The sequence below is a fragment of the Camelina sativa genome, chromosome 20 (genome assembly GCF_000633955.1).
Source record: "Camelina sativa cultivar DH55 chromosome 20, Cs, whole genome shotgun sequence".
In the NCBI taxonomy this organism is placed as follows: Eukaryota; Viridiplantae; Streptophyta; class Magnoliopsida; order Brassicales; family Brassicaceae; genus Camelina; species Camelina sativa.
The window spans coordinates 27,690,570-27,697,282 of record NC_025704.1 but is presented as its reverse complement, the minus strand read 5'-3'; the positions used below and the strand labels follow the sequence as shown (position 1 = coordinate 27,697,282).

Below are 6,713 nucleotides of genomic sequence, written 5' to 3'. Positions count from 1 at the left end.
AAAATTAGGGTTTTCAGTCGTATGTTAGAGGTAGAAGACGAGGATATTATGGTAATTTCGGATTCATTAAACCTAAAATCGAACGTGTACGTACATATAAACGTGTACGTACATATGAACTTATACATACATAATGTTCTTGAGATTAGTGTACGCACATAACGTTCTTTTGATTAGTGTAGGTCCATAAATCCGTTTTATTGAACAATATTATTGTAATTTTGTAGTCATCTTCAACATATCTTCTTCTACAACCCTAGCTAATATTTTCGTTGTTGTTCACCAGAAATGGAACAAGTAAGAGATGTTACTAGAAAAAGTAAGAGATGTTACTAGAACAACCTATGTAATTCGTAATTGTTTATTTATTTATTATATTTTCGAGAGGTAATGAATAATAACCACACAAAATTACATTTTAACTATAGAGGGTAATATTTAGATAACATAAATAGTATTTGTCGAATTGTATATATTACTTAGTTCAACTAGGTACAACAAAATATATATTTAGATTTGTATTTATATTTAAAATATGAAAATGATAATTAAGGTTTATAAGAATTTCTAAAAAATATTGAACTACTAAAAAACCATGTTTAATCAACAATACAAGAATTTATCACTTTCTAATATATACTATCGTTTTCACATAAAACACTCTTTATAGTATAAGGAAGACTTAGTAAGTGATCACCTCAAATGAAGCAAAAGAGGTGAAACCCAAGTTTTTATGAACATTGTGTTATGAAAACCTTGTATATGCTAATTAATAGTGGTAAATCTTGTGGCCAACTGCTAATTAATAATTTATATTATAGTCCAACTGGAAATACGAAAAAAATGCAAAAGTTCAACTATGGATATGAGAGTACAACTGGATAACTATGTATAATTATGTGTATACAAAATAATTTTTTATTAATAGCATGTTGCCTTTGGTTCATTTTACCACAGTGTGATGATTTTAAATGAATATTCCACCGCCAAAATCTATTTTTTATTCGTTTTCACATGATCCATATTGAAATTTATTTTAATAATTCTACTACAGTTGCACCAAGTATTTCAAGTTATACTGAAATTTTCTACCTAAGTGATCTAGTTATACATAAGACCTCACATTCACCCTAAAATTCTATTAATTACAACCAAACAAATCTCAGTCCCTATGTCTCTGTTGCAACTCTTTTATCGTCTGCAAAAGCTCCATCTTCTACTACTTATAGCTTCTAAGTAGATATTATTTCTCATCTATTACTTCATTAAGCTACACTTCTTTTCTCAAACATCTCTACTATTATTACTTCATTCTTAAAGAAATACATCATTTCATAAACCAACTAGCAGTTCATACATAACACAAGTCTTGAGAGATTTGTAAAAATCTAAAGCCAACAAAAAAAATCATAAAATACCATTGCTTTCCCATAAAAGATCCAAATCATACAAAATGAACACATGACAATCATGAACTCTAGAAGAGAAGATGTAACCATCAAACCAAACCATAAACAAAACACAAAGTCATGTCCTAAACTGATCAAGTTCTCAACATGTTCAAACCAAAGGGTCCTATTGCTTTGTTTGAAGCTACATCATCTTCAAGCATATCCTCAGAAGCTTATATATATACCTAAAGAACAACAAGAAGACGGACATGAGCTATGCTGCTGAAAATATAGATGCCATTCATAATCATGCAGTAGAAAAGAAAGAAGCTTTTTTTTACCATTCCGGAGACTTTTGAAGGAGACGGACTTGCTCAAAGAAGAGAACTTTAGAGACAATAGGTGTAACTTTGCTACCAAACTCTTGTGACTTTTCCTTTCCTGTATAACTTCCTAGCAACACCAGTTTTGCCTCATCATTCATCAGACCACTCTGCAAATTCAATATACCAGTTTAAGTCATACCAATCAAACAAATACCAAGATCCTCAATTTTAGCAAATGTGAAGCTTTGTCTTTAGAGAAATGATGCAGCAGTTTATTAGCTAAACTGGCCTTCTGATACGTTCTTATTTGATCTCAGGATATCTTAATAAAAGAAGCTACTTTACCAAATGACCAAGAAGAACTGAAGGTATGATGAATGTAAGAAGGCAGCTTCTAGTTTTCCGTAGCAGAGTCCTGCAGACAGAAATGCAAATCAAGAACATCGGTATGCTTACAGACAGGTATCAAGAAAAAACATTTTATCTTCAAATGGAGAAGCAAGATTTTAAACCTTCTTTGAAAACAAGGCCTGTAAGAGCAGCGAAAAGGGGACCAACAAACCAAACAGCAGTAGGATGATCAACGACATACTGAACCAAGTTATCACCGGCTGGTCTAGTAAGGGCTGCGTAAGTGGCCAAGGAACCAACAAAACCAAGTGCCCATAAAGCTTGAAGAGTCCTCTTAATCTCCGTAGCATAAATATAAATAAGAAACAGAGATAGCCCTAAACCACTAGCACCAACAAAGTAAAACAAATCATGGTTTTGTTTGATTATTTCACTTAACCAAGAGTCTCCTGGTAAAAATGAAGCAGTAGAACAGCTACAAAAGATGCAGCAGCAGTGACTAGTCCTGATCTGTACAGAAGAACCTGAAATAGCAAAAGGGGTCAATCTACATTTGGTAAAGTCACAAGCTTTCGTCAAATCTACGTTTGTCAATCTACGTTTGATATAATTCACAAATTTCAACTCTTGCTTACCAGCCTGTCATGAACTTCTTGGACGCCCAACCCCTAATGAACAAGCTTAAAGTCTGCAGAAAATAGCCAAAGCATCAGACCACAATGCTCTATGTGTATTATATCTGCTTGAAAACATGAATGACCATAAACATCACAAGACTCAAGAATCGGCAGATCCTAACAAAAACACTAGGAATGCAAATTCATACTTGACTCAATCAGGAAAGGTCAAATTTTTACAAGCTTCTGCATAATAAAGATCAAAGTTTGGCTAGTTCACACAAGTTCCAGGAAAGTGTTCTGGTGATAGATTGAATCTAGGGTAAAACAAGTTCCAAGATTCTGAACTAAGGGGAAACAGAATCGCCCAAATCTGTGAAGACTAAATCTTGAAAGGAACTAAGAGCTTACTATAAATCGAATTCAACTGTTAATTTAGCATGAATCTTGAAACGAGAAAACGAAGAACAAGATTCTAGATCAGGAGATGAAACTAGACCTCGTGGCTGGATTGATGCGAAGAAGAAGAGGAAGAGGAAGAGGAAGCAGAAGAAGAAGAAGGCTTCGAAGAAGGACTATCGTCTTTGTCGCCGGAATCAGCGACGGGAACAAGCTCTCGATCTCTTTCTCGATTGGCCATCACAACTGCCGGCTTCTCGTCTCCCATCGCCGTTGAAAATCAGGCGATAAGGAAATCAAGTCGGAGGAGAGAAATGCCGGTGACCAGTGAACGAGCGGAGAGGGAAAAGGTTGAGACTTTTTTGTCGGCGACTGTTCTTTCTTCTGAGCACCAAAAAAAAAGAAGTGGCTAAGCTAACTCCAAACTTGAAGCTCTCTGTCGTTTTTAGATTTTTCTCTCCTGATCTAAAAACGGATGCTAAATTACCCAAATTACTTAAAGATTAATAACTAGTTGTGAACCAAAAGATTGAAACTTTATTTGGTGGAGAAGTGAAGCTTCTTTTCTTGCATCGTAAAGGAATTTATCCAACAGTCCATTCTTTTCTTGCAGAATCAGAGTAAAGGAGGATTTGACAAAAATCAAACAAACATCGATTCAAAAAGAAATAAAAACAAAAACAGGAAAACAAGAGCAGGAACATAAGATCTCAAGTTTTTTTTTGACCAAATTTAATTATAAATGGCATAAACCGTAATAAAACACACAACTCAGGTATAAAAGTAATTTGCAAATTTTTATGTGTTATTTGAGTAAGTCGGAAATCTCAATGTGTTAGTCTAGTAATAAACCAACTTTTATGTAATATTCTAGGTAATTTCCCTAAGATAAATATATAGATATATATATAATCTTCTTATAATTATTTTTAAAAAAAATTTGTAATTTTTTATAAATTCAGTAGTTTTTGATAATTATCTTTTTACATTATTAATATTTTTTAAAACAAAATATTTTAGTTTTGTTGTAATCAAATTGCTCCTAATAAATATTAACTTTTACATATGTCAAAATCTGAGATTAATAACTTGACACATGTCAAAATCTTGTTAATGGCTAACTTTCAAAACCCAACTTTATATAATAAGATTGTTTCTAGTGTTACTACTACTATTCAAAATTTCTTGAGTTAGGTTGGACTAGGGGTGTCATTTGGGCTGGCCCGGCCCAGCCCGGCCTGAAACCCGTAAAGCCTGCATATGTTTGAGCCTGGTCGGGCCCGGCCCGAAATATTTCCGAGCCTATATTTTAAAGCCCGAGCCTAGCCCTAATAGGGCTATAGGGCTTTTCGGGCTTTTTCGGGCTTATCTTATCGATCAAAAATTCAAACTTATAAGCCTTAAAAAGCAGTGTTTGAAGGTGCACTATAAAACAAATTAATCAAAAATTTAATAATTCATCTATATTCACTACAACCAACTTAATTTAATAGAAAAGATTTAAAACTAAATAAAAATTTGATACTTTAACCAAATAAACCAATATATAATTCATATAAAAAATAATTAATAAAAATTTAAAGTATAAAATATGGTTATTGAGTAAATATGAAAACTAGGATTAGAGTTTAAAACTTTATTTACAATAAATTATTAATCACATATTGCAGTTAAACAAAAATGTTAACAAAAAGTATAAATATATTTGTTAAAGGGCTTTTCGGACTGATCCGAGTCCAGTTGGGATAAGCCCGAAAAACCCTATAGCCCAAACGGGCTGAACCTAAAAGGCTCAATTTTTTTGAATATATATATTTAAGCTCGAGCCCGATGTTTTTCAGGGCCAGGCCGGATTAGCCTGCAGGCTTTGGCCCTAATTGACATGCCTAGGTAGGACTTAATTGTATGACCAAAAAAAATAAAAGTTGGACTTAATTATGTTTAATCATCATTGACCGTAAAGATTCTACTTGGGTTTTAACAACACGATTTTATACAACTGATTCTGTTTTAGATATAAGTATGAAATTAATCATTTAGGAAAATAGTAAATCTTTAAGCAGCCGTTAAGAGTTTCAACAACAAATAATCCCTTCATGTCTTGGCAATTTTTTTTTATTTGTTTGTTATAGTTGTCATGATGAATGTGTGTGCATGTTTTTTTCATAATCTTTATGTAAGTGTGGTTCTTATGGTTACTTCAAGAATGTATCTAAGTGTGAGAAAGACTCTCGGTAGAAGAGAGGGTTAGCTCAAGGATAGCTTTCAAGTGATGCACGGGGGCCACACGTGAGACGGAAGACTAAAACGTTGAAGTCATCGAAGTCAACGGAAGTTATAAAGTCTTATCGGTTTAATCTCTCGAACTATTCATTATCTTCTTCTCTGCATCTAAGAGTTTGTTACAGAGAGGTTGGAGAGATTTGATAGAGAGAGAAGAGAGAGAAAGCCTGAGAGCGTTGTAACAGAAATGGTGATCACAAGTTTCTAGTGGAATTCAGAGTAATATCTCTGGTGAGACGTAGCGTTTCCGGTTAAGGAGCGTGAACTCGTTAAATCGTTGGTGTAGTTCTTTATCTTTCTTTTACTTTCTGATTTAATCGATCATCGAGTATATTTAGACGAGTTCTATTGAGTTACAACCTCCGATCGGTTAATAACCTCACAAATTGGTATCAGAGCCTGGGTTTTGGCAAAGCACGATCGGATTGAAGATGTCTAGGGTTCCGATTGCAGTGTTTGATGGTTCGGGAGACTTCTCTTTGTGGAAGACGAGGATTAGAGCTCATCTAAGTGTGATCGGGTTAAAGGATGTACTGGTGGAGAAAGCTCCGTCTCCGCCACTCACAGTGGAAGAAGAACAAGATCCAGAGAAGAAGAAAAAGCATGAAGCCGATGAAACGGCAAGATTGGAGAGGTGCGATAAGGCAGAGAATGTGATCTTCTTAAATGTTGCTGATAAAGTCTTGAGGAACATCGAGCTATGCGACACTGCGGCCAAAGCGTGGTCGACATTGGAGAAGATGTTTATGCCTACATCCTTGCCTCATGGAGTTTATTCTCAATTAAACTTTTATGCATTCAAGATGCAGGAGAATAAGAAGATCAATGATAACATTGATGATTTCCTCAAGATTGTGGCGGATCTCAATCACTTGCAGATCGAGGTATCAGTTGAGGTACAAGCGATCATTCTGTTGAGTTCCTTACCTGCAAGATTTGATAGTTTAGTTGAAACACTGAAGTATAGTACGGGTAGGGAAAAGTTAAGGTTGGATGATGTTATGGTTGCTGCAAAGGATAAGGAGAGGGAAGTGGCTCAGAATAGCAAGACTATGGGAGAAGGACATTTTGCTAGGGGTAGATCAGAAGAGAAATACAATGGCCAGGCAGGTAAAGGGAGAGGTAGATCAAGGTCTAAGTCAAAAGATGGAAAGAGAGTTTGCTAGATATGTGGCAAAGAGGGACATTTCAAGAAACAATGTTTTAAGTGGATTGAACGAAACAAGAACAAGACTCAAAACACAGATAAAGGAGAAGCAGGAGTTGCTAAATCTGGTGCTGATCGGGATCCTGCAATGGTGTTAATGGTTGTGGAAGAGAGTTTGTGTGCTTCAGGAGATAAAACT

General features: G+C 34.8%; 1 pseudogene; it reads right to left on the bottom strand.

Moving 5' to 3' along the window:
- Window positions 1,390–3,352, bottom strand: LOC104772881 (annotated as a pseudogene).